Genomic DNA, 20,034 nt, shown 5'->3' with positions numbered 1-20,034 from the left:
GGCAGCCTCTGCCATTGCGGCCATAACATCTTCTTCAGGAGCAGTGCTAACTCGCCCACAAGACATTGTAAACGAGTTCGCCAAGTACTACCGACATTTGTACACTCCTGAAACAACGACAGATCAAACACAAATGGAGACATTCCTTACCGCGGCCAATCTGCCCCGTCTGTCTGAGGCAGGCAGGGCCCTCTTGGACGGTAACATAAGCAAAGAAGAGATAACCCAAGTTATAACAAGCCTCCCCTACCATAAATCACCAGGAGAGGACGGATTCCCTGCGGAATTCTATAAATGGGCTGGGGAAGAGGCAATAACCGCAGTACATGAAGCACTGACGGAAGCATGTCAAGAAGGCTCCCTGGGCGCTCTATCCAATAAAGCCACGATTGTTATCTTGCCTAAGCCAGGGAGAGACCCCCTTCTTTGCGGCAGTTACCGTCCTATCTCCCTTTTGAATGGGGATGTCAAACTCCTAGCCAGTGTTCTAGCAGCGCGGCTACGCAAGGTGATACCATTATTGATTCACAATACCCAAGTACGATTTGTACCAGGCCGTACCTCCAGAAATCATATGCGAACTCTTTGCCATACACTGTTAGAATCCATACAATTACCTGACGAAGCCCTAGCCCTGTCCCTAGACGCGGAGAAAGCATTCGACTTCATTGAGTGGTCCTACCTATTCACAACCATGAAGCATTTTGGCCTGGGGGAACAATTTATATATTGCGTTTATTATATGACCATCCCACAGCACAGGTTAAATGTGGGGGCATCATGTCAGACCCATTCCCTATCGGAAGGGGCACACGCCAGGGATGCCCCTTGTCGCCACTTCTATTTTTATTGGCCATGGAACCCCTAGCTGCCACCATACGAAATTCTCACCAAATAAAAGGGATCCATATCACCGGGGGCATATCCAAAATATATCTCTACGCAGACGACATTCTGTTAACAATGTCCGATCTAGAAACCTCGCTCCCAGCACTACTTTCCACTATAGAAGACTTCGCATCCCTATCCGGATATCGGGTAAACTGGGATAAAAGTGAGGCACTACCATTATCCCGCATAACACCGAGGGCAGCGATACATGGCCTCCAATTCAAATGGACCCCGACCCGCCTTAAATATTTAGGAACGTTCATTAACAGAGGTCTAGAACATATGGCCAGGGACAACATAGACCCCCTTATATCTAAAATGAAACAAGACTTTGCCAAATGGTCCCTACTAGGCCTGTCCATGTGGGGCAGGACACAGGCGGTCAGAATGGTCACCTTACCACGCTTCACATACGTGCTAGGCATGCTCCCCCTACAGATACCTCTTTCCTCACTCCGATTAATAGACGCATCCATAAGGGCCTTCGTCTGGGGCTCCTCACGCCCAAGACTGAAACCTGCAATAATACTGGCACGACGGCTCTACGGAGGATTAGGACTACCCTCGGTAGAACAATACTCTCTGGCCCTACAACTCTCACAGCTAATATATACACTTCCGGATATAGCCGATCCACCGCAATGGGTGATCACAGAGAAACTCCTATATGGACAGTATACGGAGATGGGAGGAACATACGCCGACCATGTTCCTTTAGCTAACCACATCCTCAAGGCTACAAACACAGCGTGGTGCAGAGCCCATTGACTACTAGGAGTACACCCCTCCCTGCATACTCAGGCTCCCATAGCAGGGAATAAAAGCATTAAAATAGGAGGGAATATTCTCAGATGGCCCCAATGGTCCGAGGCAGGTATCCACAATATATCTCACATAACAGATGGAGATAGCTTCTGCACATTCGCCTCCCTCCAGGAAGAATTCGGCATCCAAAGTAACCAGGAGTGGCGATATCTACAGCTCAAACACTGTATGCGGAGAACATTAGGAACCCCCCGTGGATGCTGAAAACCTCACCCATCGTCACCTATCTTCAGAAATGGGACCGACAAAAAGGCGTCTTGGCTGGCCTCTATGCCGAATTAACTAACCACCTTTACTCTCAGCCTTTACTTGAACGACTACGCTTAAAGTGGCAGGATATACTAGAGATAACCTACACGGACGAAGAATGGCCAGACATACTAGAAGCCCTCGACAGGGGCGTACGTGAAGCACGCCTGAAATTTTGCCTATTTAAAATCCTTCAGGGGTGGTACTGGACCCCCGTTAAACTCTTCAGGGCAGGGTTAATACCTCACGCGAACTGTTGGAGATGCACAGAGCCATATTGTGACCAACTTCATATTTTATGCCACTGTCCAACGGTACAGTCACTATGGGACGCGGTACGCCTCGCCTTATCGGACTTCATACAGATACCAAAACCGACCCCACCAGCATTTATCATTCTACATGACATTCGTCCGTATCCCTCCCTATCGCGGGCACATAAACGATTAATCCACACAGCGCTTGCCACGGCCAAAATATGCATACTCCGGCACTGGAGATTTAGCATTGCCCCCACACCCATAGAATGGATGACGGCCATGTATCAAACGGCTACCCATGAACGAGTGATTTATAACCTACAGGACCAAGCAGAACAATTTGAGGAGGTCTGGCGCCCATTGTTGAAGAGACCATGAAGCGGCTGGTGGATGACCAACGGATGATCAATGTTCAATGATCAATGATGAGGGAATATCAATTACCAATCACCCTCTGAGAATCGTAGACTCCGGAAACACATTTAATCTCCTACTGTCCCCTCTCTCTCTCCCTAGCTACGCTATCCTCTCCCCTTTCTCTCTTTTTTCTCTCTCTTTATCAATCCACAGGCCTCTAATTTTGTCATATGCACGAGACCCTGAACTACCCAACATAGTAATACAAGTCGCTTCCTAACACAAACAAGGACTGAGAAATCAACTCACATAAGACGTAGACACTCTCTAACCGACCTTACCATATCTAACATACATACTATCTACCCCTAGACAATAACTTGCTACAGATGGAGCAGTACAGAACGATCTACTCTTAGGCCTGAACAAGCTAGTCTCAGGATACAAAGCCCCCCTGCCTACCTCGAGTCTCTTCATTCTACATTCCCCCGCGATGACCCTTCCTCTTTCTTCCCCTTCTCTCCCCCTCCCCATTTCATATGACTATTTCGTCTCTCCCCTATACCAAGATCAACCCCTCCCACACAACCCTATCCTCGCTCCCCCTCCCTTTACCACCCCCCCCACCTGTTCTCCACTTTTCTTCAAAATAAGGGTACAAAACTCAACTATGCAACTGGGAATTTTTATTTACCTGACAGTACATGCATATATGCTCACAATGGAAATAATTGTGGTAAAAGAACAAAAACAATGTTTTGAAAGCTAAACAGTTTGTTTATATGCTGTATGTATCGCCTTATATATTCTTAATAAAACTTTTGAAACTTAAAAAAAAAAAAAAAAAAAGAATAGCACTGGGTAATACAGAACACAATGGTTAACGCTCTAGTGTTTGTGCAATGAGTGTGAGGTGGGGGTGGTTTCTGTGTATTGAAAGGCACTCTAGAACACAGAACTCTATGGCCAGTCAAAGGCTTTGGCTGAAATGCGTCACCATTTTAATTTATTTGCACCGAGCACTTTATGACTTAAAATAAAAAAAAAAAAATTGGCTTACAGATCTGGTGGTGCCCCGTCTCTTTTTTCAGGACACAAAGCAGAAACAGAAGGGAGAGAGGTTCCTTGAGGAAGAAAACAAGAAAAATTAAAGAATATATATATATATATATATATATACAACAAGGTACTACAAAAGCTACAATAGTATACTACTAATGAGTGATACTATTTCCAACATATAATATGTGAGTGACTGTATCCGTGTGTGAGTGGATATCTAAGTGCATGTATGGATGTGCGCGTGGGTGTGTGTGTGCATGTTTGGGTGTATGAGTAGGTATGTGAGTAGCTATGTGGGTGAGTGAGTGTCCCTGTGAGTAACAATATTGATTGAGTGAGTGAGTGTAGCAGTGGCTGTATGGGAAATTGAGTGGCTATGTGAGCTATGTGGGTGTCCGAATAACTGCATGAGTTAATGACTGGCTGAGTAGGTGGCTGTATGGGTGAGTAAGTGTATGTGTGAATTAATGTATGGGGGAGTGAGTGGTTCTGTGAGTGCTTGTTTGGATGTATGAATGTGTTTGTAAGGGGTTGTGTGGGTGTGTAAGTGAGTGTGTGAGTACTTGTATGGGTGAGTGAATGGATGTGTTGAGAGGCTGTATGGGTGAATGGCTGTATAGGTGAGTAAGTGGGTGTGTAAGTAGCTGTGTGGGTGAGTGTGTGGCTCTGTGAGTGGCTATGTGGATAAGTGACTGCATGAGTAGCTGTACGGGTGAGTGAGTGGGTGTGTGAGTGGCTCTATGGATGAGTAAGTGGTTGTGTGAGTACTTGTATGGGTCTGTAAATGGGGGTGTGAATTGTGTGGGTGCATGAGTGGGTGTATGAGAGGTTGAATAGGGGTGTGAGTGCTTCTGTAGATGATCTCATCAGTGATGTCACATAAGATTTTATCTGTGATGTCATCACAGACCATGTCATGAGTGATGTAATATGTGAGGTCATAATCAGTGCTTTTCACTGTTCTTTTTATGATTAAATTATGATCCGAACTATAACGTCCCTGTAACCTTTATTTTTTTCAGTGAATATATATGTATATATCTATCTATCTATCTATCTATCTATATATATATATATATATATATATATATATATATATTCCTCAGTTGCTTCCTGCATGTTGGGACCCAGCACCCTTGGGGGTTGGAGTGCAAGCCAGAGGGGCATGCCATCAATATCATAGAACCAACAAAAAAATAAATACACTCACTCAGGAATTTCGGTTGTCAGCGCAGCCTTGCTCACATGAGCATGTGAGCAACACTGCGCTGATGGCCGAAACGCGTTGTTTGGTCTAAACTTACCCCATTCACCTTGCTTTCCTGAATGAGTGAAGTTATTTTATTTGGTGGTTATATATAAATATATATATATATATACATATATATACATAAATATATATGCATATCGGCGATGCCGTGAAGCACCAAATTGCTGGTGGTGCTGTTGTGTCGCTTCGTCACTGCGACTTTCATACTCCAGTTTCTCCTTGCAACAGTTTTAAGGAGGACAGCACTCTGGATGCAAAAAATATAGCTTTTAATACAAGAGCATCATAGAGGAATGTGTTTCTGCACTGAATGCCTTTCTCAGGTTCAGGAAGGCATTTTGGGGGTTATTACAACTTTGGAGGAGGTGTTAATCTGTCCCAAAAGTGACGGTAAAGTGACGGATATACCACCAGCCGTATTACGAGTCCATTATATCCTATGGAACTCGTAATACGGCTGGTGGTATATCCGTCACATTTGGGACAGATTAACACCTCCTCCAAAGTTGTAATAACCCCCTTTGTGCCAAAATGCATTCCTGTATATTACTCTTGGATTAAAAGGTTTATTTTAACCTTAATACTGTTGCGAGGAGAAAGTTGAATATATATATATATGTAGTTAGAAATGGGGTCTGTGGTTGGCAGTCAGGTTACCCCTTGTCCAAGCAAGGACCCTCACTCTAGTCAGGGTAAAGAGGAATCACCCTCAGTTAACCTCGGCTCACCCCCTTGGAAGCTTGGCACAAGAGGGCAGGCTTAACTTCAGAGTCTAGGTGTAAAGTATTTGTACCAACACACGCAGTAACTCAGTGAAAACACTACAAAATGACACAAGACAGGTTTAGAAAAATAGGTAATATTTATCTGAACAAAACAAGACAAAAACAACAAAAAGCCCCCATACACAAGTCAAATTATGAATTAAAAAGCAAAAAGTCTTAAATCCTTAGAAAACAGTGCTAACACTGTTAGTATGAAAAAGTACCTGGGTTGCGTCAAAATAACACCGCACCGGCGAGTGTGCATCCGAAAAGGCCAGCGATGCGTTGATTTCTCACTCACAAGCAAGAACGTGTGTTGCTCATGTCAGGTCGGAGTGCGTCGTTTTTTCTCTCCGCAGGAGAGCGATGCGTTGATCCGGACACGTACCTCGGGTCCGGGCAGGCTTTGTGTTGTTTTTCCACACCCAGCTAGGTTTGTGTCAAAAATCCTGCTGCATGGTATCAGCAAAACCGCGCTATGTGGGTTGCAACAGTATTAGCCTCCATCAGTGGGTGTTGCACGTCATTTCTCCAGCCGCGCACGTCGATCTTCTAACTGCAATGCAGGTGGAGCGTAGATTTCAGCTGTGAAGCCGGCGGCGCGTAGTTTTTGAGCCGCGTCTCGGAAGGTGCGTCGAAATTTTCCCCGCACGGCGGTCTGTGCTTGGATTTTCAGTCTTGGTCTGCCAGCTTCACCTTTCAAGGCCCCAGGAACTGGATAGAGCACCACGTGGCAGGGTAGAAGTCTCAGCAGAGAGTCCAGGTACTGGCCAGGGAAGTATTTGATGGCCCTGAGACTTCAACAAGAGGACGCAAGCTCAGGACAAGCTCTTGCAGATTTTTTCACAAGCAGGAATGCACAACAAAAGTATGTGTCCTCTTGCACAGGCAGAAGCAGCAACTGCAGGATAGCTCCACAAAGGACAGACAAAGGCAGAGCAGCTCTTCTCTTCAGCTCTTCTCCAGGCAGAGGTTCCCCTTGATGTCCAGAAGTGACCTAATTTTCAGAGGATTGGGTGCCCTTGTTATACCCAGTTCTGCCTTTGAAGTAGGCCTACTTCAAAGGAAAGTCTCTCTTGTTTATGAAATCCTGCCTTGCCCAGGCCAGGCCCCAGACACACACCAGGGGATTGGAGACTTCATTGTGTGAGGGCAGGTACAGCCGTTTCAGGTGTAAGTGACCACTCCTCCCCCCAGCACAGATGGCTCATCTGGATATGCAGGCTACACCCAACTCCATTTGTGTCACTGTCTAGAGAGAGGTTCAAACAGTCCAACTGTCAAACTAACCCAGACAGGGAATGCACAAACAGGCAGAGTCACAGAATGGTTTAAGCAAGAAAATGCCCACTTTCTAAAAGTGGCATTTTCAAACAGTCAATCTTAAAACCAACTTTACTAAAAGATGTATTTTTAAATTGTGAGTTCAGAGACCTCAAACTCCACATGTCTATTTGCTCCCAAAGGGAATCTACGCTTTTTAATAATTTTTAAAGGCAGCCCCCATGTTAACCTATGAGAAATATAGGCCTTGCAACAGTGAAAAATGAATTTGGCAGTATTTCACTGTCAGGACATATAAACCACATTAGTATATGCCCTACCTTCAACATGCATTGCACCCTGCCCATGGGGTTAGCTAGGGCCTACCGTAGGGGTGTCTTACATGTAAGAAAAGGGAAGGTTTAGGCCTGGCAAGTGGGTACACTTGCCAAGTTGAATTGGTAGTTTAAAACTGCGCACACCGATACTGCAGTGGCAGGTCTGAGACATGATTACAGGGCTACTCATGTGGGTGGCACAACCAGTGCTGCAGGCCCACTAGTAGCATTTGATTTACAGGCTGTGGGCACCTCTAGTGCACTGTACTAGGGACTTACCAGTAAATCAAATATGCCAATCATGGAAAGCCAATTGCATACACATTTTACATAGGAGCACTTGCACTTTAGCACTGGATAGCAATGGTAAAGTGCCTAGAGTAACAAAAACAACAAAAATAAGAGTCCAGCACACATCAACAACCTGGCAAACAGAGGCAAAAGGTTAGGGGAGACCACACCAAGGATGCCAAGTCTAACTGATTTACCCAAATAACAAAAAAGGTGCTTTCTAGACAGGCATCTACCTTTCTGCCAAATTTGGTGTAATTCCGTCCAGCGGTTTGGGCTGTTGTTCCTGTCTAAAAATCCCTCCAAAATTCCATCAGAAAAAAGCATTTTGAGACCTCCCTTTCTCTCTGCCCCTGCTTGATGAATCATGTCGAAACCTTCAACACAGCAGCTGAAATGACTGTTGTACTAGTTTTGAAAAGTTTGTTAAGATTCGTCAAACTGCTGCAAAAATATTGGCAAAGCAAAAAATATTTTACCAATGGAAACTAGTTCCTAACTATATGTACCTATATATATTTACAAATATATATATATATATATATATATACACACACACACATAGGTAGTTATAGTTAAGACCTAGTTTCCATAGAAAAACTGTTTTTTGATTTACCTATATCTTTGGCACCATTTCACAAATCTTCATGCAAATATTTTTAAGAAGTGTCATGTTGGTTCATCTTGTGCAAGGGAAGTTTCAGGATGATCCGTCAAGCAGGGGCCGAGAAAAGGGGGGTTCTAAAGAAGTGCATTACCTATGTTAATTCCCATAGGCTCTTTGGACACACTTGTAGCCCAAACCGCCTGACGGAATGACAACACATTTAGCAAAAAGGTAGCTTTTGATCCACAGATCACCATTTTTAATTTGATGTTAATGATTTCAGTAGTTTTTTAGGGAAAATAAATTTGTGTATCTAGGGCTGCAAATCCAGGGAGATTCCCTGCTGAGATCTGATTGGCTGCCCAAACTTCAACAAGAAGTGTTGGTAGCCATTTTGGGACTCCGCTTCAGTCGAGTCCCAAAAAAAACATAAAAAATAAGAAAAAGGGGCAGGTTATATATACCCTAGCCTCCTATCCTTGGTCCGTTGGTCCCCATGGAACCCACCCCAGGCAAAAAGTATATTTTTTTAAATCACGGAGAAATCCACAGCTGGATATGTGGATTTCTCTATGATCTAAAAAAAATGCTGTCTCCCACATTGGTAACTGCTTTGGCCCCCAGGTGGGGCAGATTCCGGGGGCATTGTAGCTTTAAAACAGGAGAGGGGGCGCATACCCCAGTCCTAGGGCTTTTAGAAAACCCAGGGCCCACCACCTCCTTGCGGCAACATACTATATAATTAATAGGAGTCTCTGCCCTACCCTGCCGGCGACCACCACCTTCCCGGGGCAAAATTGAAAAGATGGAGGAGGGCCACTCATCCCCCCTCGTGGAGCCATGCATGGCCCTGGGAACTGGCACTCCCCCCAGGGCTGGCTCCTGCTACCTCCCAAGCTGCCCACCCTCGAGAGGTAGCTTAAAGCAGAGTTTTCATCATTTTCCCTTCCTGCACTCAGGGAGCAGCTCAAGCAGGACACAGGCAGCCAGCTGCGACAGTGGGCGCTTTGAAGTTCCCCAGTGGTACCCATCTATCACTACTGGGTGCCCTGGGAGGGGTCAGGGCACCCAGGATGATGTGGTCAGGCCCTACAGCTGAAATTGGGCTGGGGAGGGGGGGCGCATGCCCCCCTAACTAATTTTAATTTATTGCCCCTGGAGGTGGTGGTCCCTGGGGCCCAGTTGGGGACTGTGTGGCCACACAACAATTTTTATTTGGTAGCCCTGGGAAGGTATGTATATTTTCACTAAAAAGGTCAAAGGTTACAGGGACATTATAGTTAGTATCACATTTCACACATACACAACCAGTGAAATTCAGCAATTATAGTTACCTCAGCTAACTATAACTTGCAACCCATAATGCACTGCTTATAACCTCACATATTACATCACTCATGACATGGTCAATGAGATCACTGATGACATCTCAAATGATAACACTGATGACATAACCAGTGAGTGTAAGTGATTGAATAGATGTGTGAGTGGGAGTGGCTGCCCAGGTGCCTGGGTGTGTGTTTGCTTGTATGGGTGAATGACAGTGTGTTTGTGACTGTATCAGTGAGTAGGTGTCAGTGACTGTACAGGTGAGTGAGTGGATGTATCAGTGGGTTTTCTCTAAAGGAACAATGGTCCCTGAATTAATTAAGATGAACATAATAATCATATAGTTTAAACGAAATCAATGAAAACAGGTGAATACATTGTTTCAAAATGGTATTTGCATTTATTAAATAGATAAATAACACTGGAAACCAAAAGCATTAAAATCAACCGCCCTCAGACAAATTAATTGTAACATGACACAATGAACTGGTCTGAGGATGGTTGATTTTACTCTGTGAATATTATGATCATCCTATTTAATTTAGGGACCATAGATCCTTTAGAGTTACCTTACCCAAAGTCCCTGCTTATTTACGGGCTCCCTTGTTTTTTACAGCGAAGTATCAGTGGGTTTATGGATAAGTGTGTGGATGTGTCAGTGACTCTATGGGAGAGTGATAAGTGTGAGTAGCTGTATTGGTTAATCACTGAGTGTGTCAATGCCTGCATTGATGAGTGAATGGGTGTATGAGTTACTGCATGGCTGATTGAGTGGATGTGTGAGTGCTTGTATGGATGAGTTAGTGTGTGTGTTAATGACTGCATCGGTGAATAAGTGACATTGGGTGACTGAGTGGATGTATGAGTGACTGTATACATAAGTGACAGGCTGTATCAGTGGCTTTATGGGAGAGTGGATGTGTGAGTAGGTCTATCAGCAAGTGAGTTGTTGTGTTAGTGTCTGCGTGGGTGAGTGACTGAGGCGGTCATTCCAAACGCGGCGGGCGGCGGTAGCCACCCGCCTAGCGGGAACCGCCGAATGACCGCATCGCGGTCAAAAGACCACGGCGGTCATTCTGGCTTTCCCGCTGGGCCGGCGGGCGACCGCCAAAAGGCCGCCCGCCGGCCCAGCGGGAAAGACCCAGCAACGATGAAGCCGGCTCCGAATGGAGCCGGCAGAGTTGCTGGGGTGCGACGGGTGCAGTGGCACCCGTCGCGATTTTCAGTGTCTGCAAAGCAGACACTGAAAATCTTTGTGGGGCCCTGTTAGGGGGCCCCAGGACACCCGTTCCCGCCATCCTCTTCCTGGCGGTAAAAACCGCCAGGACCAGGATGGCGGGAAGGGGGTCGGAATCCCCATGCAGCGCCGCCATGGAGGATTCCCTGGGCCAGGGGTAAACCGGTGGGAAACCGCCGGTTCCCCTTTTCTGACCGTGGCTTTACCGCCGCAGTCAGAATGGCCCAGGAAGCACCGCCAGCCTGTTGGCGGTGCTTCTGCGGTCGTTGGCCCTGGCGGTCGGTGACCGCCAGGGTCAGAATGACCCCCTGAGTGAGTGCATACTTGGTGTATGGGGGTTTGATTGAGTGTATGGCTGTGTTTATAGGCATGTGAGGGAATGCATGAGTGGTGTATCAGTTGTTGACAGTGCATGACTAGTATATAGGTGACTGAGTGAGTATATGAATGGTGTATGGGGGATTGAGTGAGTGTATAATTGTGTGTGTAGGTGAGTAAGTGAGTGTATGAGTGTATGAGTGTTGTACGGGTGAATGAGTGTGTGCATAAGTGTGTGTATGGATTTCCAGTGTATATATAGGTGCTGTGTGTATGTAAGCATCAATGTGTAATTGCGTCAGTCTGTGGCATACTAACTGAGTGAGTGGTTTATCAACTTTTTAGTAGGTATATGAGTAGCAGTATAAGTAGCAGAGTCAATATTTATTTGGGCATATTTGAGAGCACATGTATATCTAAGTTAGTTAAAATTAAAAGGATGATTATCAACTTAAAATCAGAAAACATGTCCTGTTTCCCTTTCTTCAACCTACCTAAGGAGTAAGTTCTATGAATTATACTGTACTGTAACACTTGTGAAGCAGATTTGTTTAATACCAATTTCAGGTTTATGAGAAACAGTACCCCCTACCTTCACCTGTAGTAAGTTGAAACCATGTTTCAACAATTTATTTTCTCAATAATCGACTAGAATATTGAACTACTCCATTATGTATTAGAATGATTGTATCGTTTACTCACTTGTTATCATACTACACTATATATAGTTGTTGCGTGGATATATGTTTGAATGTAGAAATTAGTATTTTGTGTCTTATAGATAGCAGAGTCCATATATAGCTGGGCATACTAGTCTAGAAGTGGGACAATTTTTACCTTTGAATCACTGGGTATTGTGCTACATATTTATCTATAGTATTCTTCATGGGTAAGTTTGGTGTATTAAAATAGAAGTATAACTCTTGTTAAGTAAGATAATTAATGCAAAGTACAGATGACAGTAAAGCTGCATATTGATGCTCACCCCTTCTAGAATTAAAGCATGTTTAAGGGCCTAAATATTTGTAGGTGTTCACTACATATGAGAGTGACTGTATAAGTTGCTAAGTATGTGTGATACTACAACATACATAGTTGTGGTTTGTATCTGTTAAGTATTAATTAATAAAATGTAAGTATATTTTATTTATTATCATTATTAGTATTAATATTTTTTATTTATTTATTTATCCTGAGCAGTGGAGGGATTCAGATCCACGGTGCCAGAAAACATAAAGAGCTGCACTTTTTGTTTTTTGCTCTGATCACGTGATTGGATGGGGTTTGTGGATCCAGATCAGCCAATCCTGCTATTTTTTATGAGATGAGTTTAAGTATATACCAGCACCTGTTTTTTATATTCGAGTCAGTGTGCACCTATATGTAAGTATATATAATTTAACCTATAGTTGTTTTACTTTTAAGTATGTGATGTTATGTGTTATCAGGAACCGCTGATCCACAAAGGGAATCGTGGATCTGCATGTTTTGGAAAAATAAACATTCTCATTTGATTGGCTGTATTTGGTCCCCGCCCCATTACAGTTGCAGGCACACCCTACAGTAGTAATTTCTTGTTTAATCTCTGTAAAAAGAGCACTCAAATCCTGAGGAGCTGTTGCATTGTTTTTTTTTTCCTTTGGAGGTTTTTCTGAAGCAATGGCTACTAGTTTTATCAGTGGCACAAGAACCAGAAGATCGCACCATGGAGGAAGAGGAGAGAACATCTTCAGCGAAGAAGTAGAGTGAAGTGTGGAGACACTTTACTATTACCCCAGGGGAGAAGAAGGTCACAGCAAAATATGTGTCTTGTAATATTTGTGGGAAGCAACTTTAACATGGGACTTCTAGAAAGTATTCACATGGAACAAGTTCCATCTGTAAGCACCTAAATACCATCCATGAAAGGGTATAAAATAGGATCCTGCATGAGAGGGAAGTCACAGAAGGTCCTTCCACTTAGAGTACTGCTGAGGGACAGTCTTCAGCTACTACAGCAGTGCCATCTGTATCACAGGACCAGGGAATAACAATGATATACCGATTAAAATGTCACTTGCTGCTTTCTGCCAAGGTCTCCTCTGTGGCTAGATTTTTCTCTTCCAGTAGCAACCACTGTTGCTAGTTTATCTTTTTGTTATAAAAATGTATTTTCCATTTTTTACAAAATGAAGCACATTGTTTCCTTGTTTGTTATTATGTTCTTTTGTTTTAGAACCAGTTTTTGTTTTTAAAAACACAAAAAAAGTTTTTAAAAGTTCAAGACATTTTCCCCCCAAAAAACCCAAAGGTTCTTGTTAGAACCACTCCATTCCCTCAAAGACGAGATGTGTCTGTATTTTTTTCTCTTATGATAAGTGAGTACATGTATAGTTTAATAAATGTGTGGGTGTATAAGTGTACGCATTAGTGTCTGTTTACATGTATCACTGTGTAAAATCAATATGTACATGGGTGTCATAGTGTGAGCATTAGTGTATGTCTGGGTGTGTTAGCAGATATGTGAGGGAGTGCATGGGTGTGTCAGTTTATAGATAACTGTGTGTCTATATATGTTAGTGTATACTTGTGTTTGTTATTGGATGTATGCATGTTTATCTGCATGTGTCACTGTATACATCAGTGTGTATCTGGGTGTGTTACTATTTGGATAGGTGTGTTTGGGTGTGTTGTGGTATGAGTCAGTATTTGCATAGATGTGTTAGTGTATGCAAGAGGGTGTATCTGAATGCGTTACCGTATACACAAGTGTAGGGTAGGGTGTATAACTGCATAGATGAGTACGTATCTGCCTATAATAGTGAATGCATCTGTATTTGCTTGGGTAAATCAGTGTATCTATGATAGTGTGTTTGGGTATATCAAGAGAGATGTGAGGGTGAAATTGGGTTTATGAGTGTATATGTGAGTGTGTGGTTCGGGTGTTAATGCATGCATTAATTGTTGCATGGCTGTGACAGTGAATCCATGAGTGTGTGTCTAGGTGTATCAGTATATGCATGTGTGTATGGCTGGGTATGTAATTGTATGAATACGTGTGAGCCTGAGTGTGTCAGTGTATTAATGAATGTGTCTCTGGGTATGCTAGTGTATACTTCAGTATGTGTCTCAGTATGTAAGTGTATGCATTAGTATGTGTGTGGGTGTATCACTGTAGGCGTCAGCGTGTGTCTGGATGTGTCAGTGTATGCATAAGTATGTGTGTGGGTTTGTAAGTACATGTATGAGTGTATGCTTTGCTGTCTCAGTGTATGGAGGAGTATGTGTTAGCTTATACCTCAGTGTATGTATGGGTGTGTCACTGTATGCAACAATGTGTTTCTGGATATGTCAGTGTATGTGTCAATTTGTGTCTGCGTGTTACTGTGTCCACTAGTGTGTCTCTGTGTGTATCAGTCTATGCATGAGAGTGTGCCTGGGGGTGCAGCGTGTGAGTTATTGTGTGCCTGGGTGTGTTACCCTCTGCTTCACTGTGTGCTTGGGTATGTGAATGTATGCATAAGCAACGCCACTGACCTGGTCAGTGAACTGCTCTACCTCCGTGTAGCTCCTCCAGTAAGTGCAGTCCGTGTCTGTCAAACTCTAACCCCTGTCAGAAGTTCAATGCCCTCCTCCACCCGCAGGCTCCTGCCTGCACCACATTCCTGGTGTCTAGAGGGAGAGCTTTGCTCTTCTGTTAGGCTGCCTGCCGGCCCTCTGCCTCTTTTTCTCTGTCGTCTTCCTTTGTGCTTTTCTGCTTGCCCTTGCGCTTTCTGTGATTTTTCTATCTGATTCCTCTTTTTTCTGTGCTTTTTACTCTTGTTTTAAATTTTCTTTTCTTCTGATTTTTGTCTCTTTTTTCTTTCTCGTTTCCCTCTCCCCACCGCTGCTGCCTCTGCAGCCCTCCCCCTTTCTGCACCATTTTTCCTGCTCCTGCCTCCCAGCTGCCCTCTCCTCCCCCCCCTACTTAATGGCGGCCTCTACACGGTAGGAAGAGCAACCATATTGACCTGGTCAGTGAACTGCTCTACTGCGTGTAGCTCCTCCAGTAAGTGCAGTCCGTGTCTGTCAAACTCTGACCCCTGTCAGAAGTTTGAGGCCCTCCTCCTCCTGCAGGCTCTTCCCTGGTGTAGAGTGAGAGAGCTTTAGCTCCTCCAGTAAGTGCAGTCCGTGTCTGTCAAACTCTGACCCCTGTCAGAAGTTTGAGGCCCTCCTCCTCCTGCAGGCTCTTTCCTGGTGTAGAGTGAGAGAGCTTTGCTCTTCTGCTAAGTGACCCACCGGCCTCTTTTTCTCTGTCTTGTCCCTTTGTGCTTTTCTGCTTGCGCTTTCTGTGCTTTTTCTATCTGATTCCTCTTTTTTTCCTGTGCTTTTTACTCTCATTTTATGTTTTCCTCTCCTGATTTTTGTCTCTTTTCTCTTTCTCGCTTCTCTCTCCCCATCGAAGCTTCCCCTGCGGCCCGCCCACCCTTTTCGCACTGTTTTTCCATCTCCCGCCTCCCAGTTGTCCTTTCCTCCCACCTCTCCCTACTTAATGGAGGCCAAAGGTGCACCAAAGGCAAGCCCATCTGCGCCCGTCCTTATCCTAACTGCAACCAGCGCCAGGACCCCTTGATCTCCCACTCAACACATCTACCGGCCAGAAGCACTCCATGCTCCCAACCCAGGACGCAACAACAACTGTAAGCCCTCATCACGGCCAACACCCATGGACCCTTCTTCTGCCTCCACTGCCACCAATCCTGTACCACCACAAAGATCTCTGACCCGGCACAACCCACCGCACCAACACACTCACACTGAAGACCCCAAAATGTAACCTCCCTCCCTCCCTCCGGATCAAAGTACGCTCCCTCCACAAACACGTCACTGATATCTGGGACCTTCTTGACAGCACCACCCTGGACGTCTCATTCCTCACCGAAACCTGGACCAACACCACCTCTGGCCCAGATCACCCGGAAAGACCGCCCCAGCTGCCCTGGGGGCGGGGAATTGCCATCATTCACAAGTCTAGCATCTGACTGAGCATACACCCCGAAGACCACACAAGCCTGATGCTCCACTTCAGACAAGTCCAACGTCCACCCTCAGGGCAACCCTCATCTACTGCCCAACCGGGCCCCGCGCACCTTTCTCCGACTCCATCACAGAAGGTATCACTGTGCAAGCCATCGCAGCCTCCAACTACACCCTGTTGCAAGACCTCAACTTCCACCTCGACAACCCACAAGGCCCCAACACCGCAATTCCCCCTAAACAACCTCCACAACATTGGGCTCTGACAGATCATGACGGAACCAATGCATTCAACAGGACACACCCTCGACCCCATCTTCACAACAGGAACCTCTGTCACCTTCAGCCACACCTCCGAACTTCCATTGACAGACCATCACTGCATCCATTTCACCTTTAACACAGCCACCATCATCAGACCCCAACACCAACCATCCCATAGAAGCTTGGCAAGAATTACCGACGACCAGCTCACCGCCACCCTCACAAACTCCACCCCCCACTGCACACAACGACGACTAGAACATCACAGCCCGCACCTTGCACAAATGGATCGCCAACTGCTCCAACACCATAGCCCCCCTCAAAAAGAACAACAGCACCCACACCAAGAAGGCCAGCTGGTTCACCGCAGAACTCCGAGAATCCAGAGGCACAATTCAACACCTCGAGAAAATCTGGAGAAACACCAAATCTACAGAAGCCCAAATAAACTTCAGAGCCATCACCACCGCACTCCACCATCTCATCAAAAGCACCAGAAAGAAAGCAATACTGGAAAGAATCTCCTCACATGCACACAACAGCAAGGAACTCTTCAGCATCATCAAGGAGTTCGCCCAACCCAATAGCAAAGCAACGAACATCCCACCCTCACAATATCTCTGTAACAACCTCAACACATACTTCCACCACAAAATCAAGACCATCTATGACACCTTCAGCGAGGACAACCTACATGCAGAGCCCCTTCCACCGGAACCAGACACAAAAAAACAAAGATCACCAACTGACCCACCTCACCACCGAAGATACACTGAAGACAATGAGGACCATACACTCCAGGGCCCCCACAAACCCATGCCCCCACCACATCTTACACAGAGCCGCTGAAACCATCACCTCCAGGCTCCGCCTCACCATTCACCGCTCCCTAGCAGCCACCTCCTTCCCAGACGACTGGAAACACACCGAGATCAACCCTCTTCTCGAGCAACCTTCGGCAGACCCCACCGACCTCAAGAACTACAGGCCCATCTCCCTGCTTCCTTTTCCAGTGCAAGTCATCGAGAAAGCCATCAACAGGCAACTTGCCACCTTAATCGAAGACCACAACATCTTCGACACCTCCCAATCTGGATTCAGAAAAAAACACAGCACTGAAACAGCCCTCCTGGCCGCAACGGATGACATCCGCTCCCTGCTGGACAAGGGAGAGACTGTGGCCCTCGTCCTGCTCGACCTCTTGGCGGCCTTAGACATGGTCTCCCACCACACCCTAATACGCAGACTTCACGAGGCCAGCATCAGAGACAAGGCCCTCGACTGGATCCAATCTTTTCTCTCCGGCAGAACTCAACGCGTACCACTTCCCCCTTTCCTCTCGGACCCCACACCGACCACTTGGAGAGTTCCTCAGGGATCCTCCCTCAGCCCCACTCTGTTTAACATCTACATGACCCCACTAGCCGCCATAGTCAGAAACTACGGACTCAACATTGTCTCCTACACTGACAACACCCAACTCATCCTCTCCCTATCCAACAAACCCAGCACAGCCAGACACAACTTCCACGAGCAGTTTGGAGCAGTCAGCAACTGGATGAAAAGCAACGCCACAAAAACCATGGTGGTAGACCCTACCGGTGACAGGGAATTCCTTCCCTGTAACCGGTAGGTGGCTCCCCCACCACCCTAACACTCACCTGACACCCCCCACCCACCTCCATCCAAACACCCCTAGCCCCCCGATTCGAATACCCCACCACCTCCAGTACACGCATTCAATAGGTGCACACACACACTCACACACATCACGCCTCCACCCCCTCTACAGTCACAGCGCTCCTCAGCTGCCACCTCCTCCCCACATACACGCACACATAAACCAACATGCACCACACATACACCCATTCAAGTACACTGGCATACATGCATTCACTTATTCACTGGCATACACGCATTCAGATACACATTCGTCCAGACATGGGGCCATATGTACAAACACATTTTCCCATAGACACACCCAGAAGTGCCCCGCCAGCAGAACACTGCCAGGCCATATTGCAGCTCAAAGTATGGCTGACGGTGTTCTAACAGCCGGAGTTAGCAGCGCCAGGTCACCACCGTCCGCCAGTATGAACATTGCCAGATTTCCGCCCTTATTGTGGCAGAAGTCAGGAAGTGCTCATGATCTGGCGGATGGATGGTCGCCGCCGCAGTGGTATGGTGGAGGCTGTCACTGCGGCGGTAGGTGGTTATTACCGCCAATGTTAAAATGACCACTAATATGTTTTTTGGATGATTTTCTTGTCAGTGTGTGCCTAACGGCAGAGAGAAAGCTCATCGAACTTCTTTTTTAAATGATAGGCCTTGGAAATCCAAAACGATGCCTTGTGTAAAACTTCTGTGTATCTGTGTATTTAGTGGCAATCCTTGCCACATCTATGTGTTTGGAAGCATACAACTCGCTTCTGTAGTGTATTGTTATTCTTCTCATCTGGATTACTGCATGCAACATACATTTCTATGAAAGACAGTACACACTCATCAGTATCAATTGCTCTGGCTGGCTTTATAGAATCACCTAATTTATTACAAAAATACTTTCATTTTTTTGTGTCTAAATTAAACTGTTATTCTGCAAATAGATAGGCACCAAATCCCTTCCACTCATTATTGCTGTTTTCTTCAGTTTTAGGAAATAGAATTATATTATGAGTTTGGTTTTGTAATGAGTACAGTGACAACAGATGCATACATACTCAGGTTTCTCAGAACTTAGGCCCTTAGTATAACATTGGTGGTAAATGCCACCTACTGCTGTGCTGACTCCGTCAGCATACCGTGACCACGGCGGTATACCGCTACGGGTATTATGACCCACACAGAGAAATCCACCACTATACAGACACTCACACAAGACCACCAGCCCAAAGGTCAGTGATAAAATGGCGGTACAAAAAACCCACACCGTTACGCAAACAGAAATACGCTCACAGTATCAGGACCCATGAATCACCGCAGTGGTCTTTCAACCGCAGTAAACTATTGGAGGTGCCACCAACATCCAGTCCTCCCACAGAAGAGACACACAGTGATGATAGCAGCTCTGCACGCCTGGATCACGATCACCAACCTGGCCCCTCAGGGACCTCTGGACAGTCGGTTATCCTGCCACAGTCCCATAGACCACAGACCCTCCCCCCTGAGGAAACACCAGCAAAGCACACACCCAGTGGGCCCATACCACTGTCCCCAGGACAAGTCAATCAGTAGTGGGTCCACCACTACAGGGACCCCAGGCAACCCCACAAACCCAAGACAATCAGGGACCTGGGGTCAGTGGCAGTGGGCACACGGTTCAAAGGACAGAGGCACAGGACAACAGGGAAGCTGGGAGGACTGCTGTGCGACAGGGGGAGGACAGGCCCAGGGAACCCACTCTCCACGAGGCACTTGCAAGGATCCTGGGAGCATACCACCATTCCCAGGAGAACTTGGGCCAGATACTGGCCAAGTTGCAGGAGACCCAGCGGCTGCAGGAGGGACAGTACCTGGGGATCAGTGAGGACCTCAAACAGATCCACACCATCTTGGTCACCATTGTAGGGGTGCTGGCTGACATGGCCAACACCATGAGGGAGGCAGTGGCACACTAACGGGCCCCTGACACTAGCCACACCAAAGAACAACCCTTCACCTCCGCTGACGATAGTCGACAGGAGGCCCCGCTACTGGAACAACAGGCCACCAGCA

The 20,034-nt window shown here is 46.0% G+C and overlaps 1 long non-coding RNA gene across 1 annotated transcript in view; it reads right to left on the bottom strand.

Annotated features, from left to right (window-relative positions):
• Nucleotides 1–3,504: 3,504 nt before the first annotated feature.
• LOC138265112 (uncharacterized) overlaps nucleotides 3,505–20,034 on the bottom strand; it is a 55,850-nt gene continuing 39,320 nt past the window's right edge. Inside the window, exon 3 of the long non-coding RNA XR_011199306.1 lies at nucleotides 3,505–3,706. This is a non-coding gene — a long non-coding RNA (uncharacterized lncRNA). The remainder of the gene's footprint in view (nucleotides 3,707–20,034) is intronic.

This window comes from Pleurodeles waltl, chromosome 11, assembly GCF_031143425.1.
Source record: "Pleurodeles waltl isolate 20211129_DDA chromosome 11, aPleWal1.hap1.20221129, whole genome shotgun sequence".
In the NCBI taxonomy this organism is placed as follows: Eukaryota; Metazoa; Chordata; class Amphibia; order Caudata; family Salamandridae; genus Pleurodeles; species Pleurodeles waltl.
Note: the sequence above shows the minus strand (reverse complement) of the source record. Positions and strands in the feature narration are given on the sequence as shown.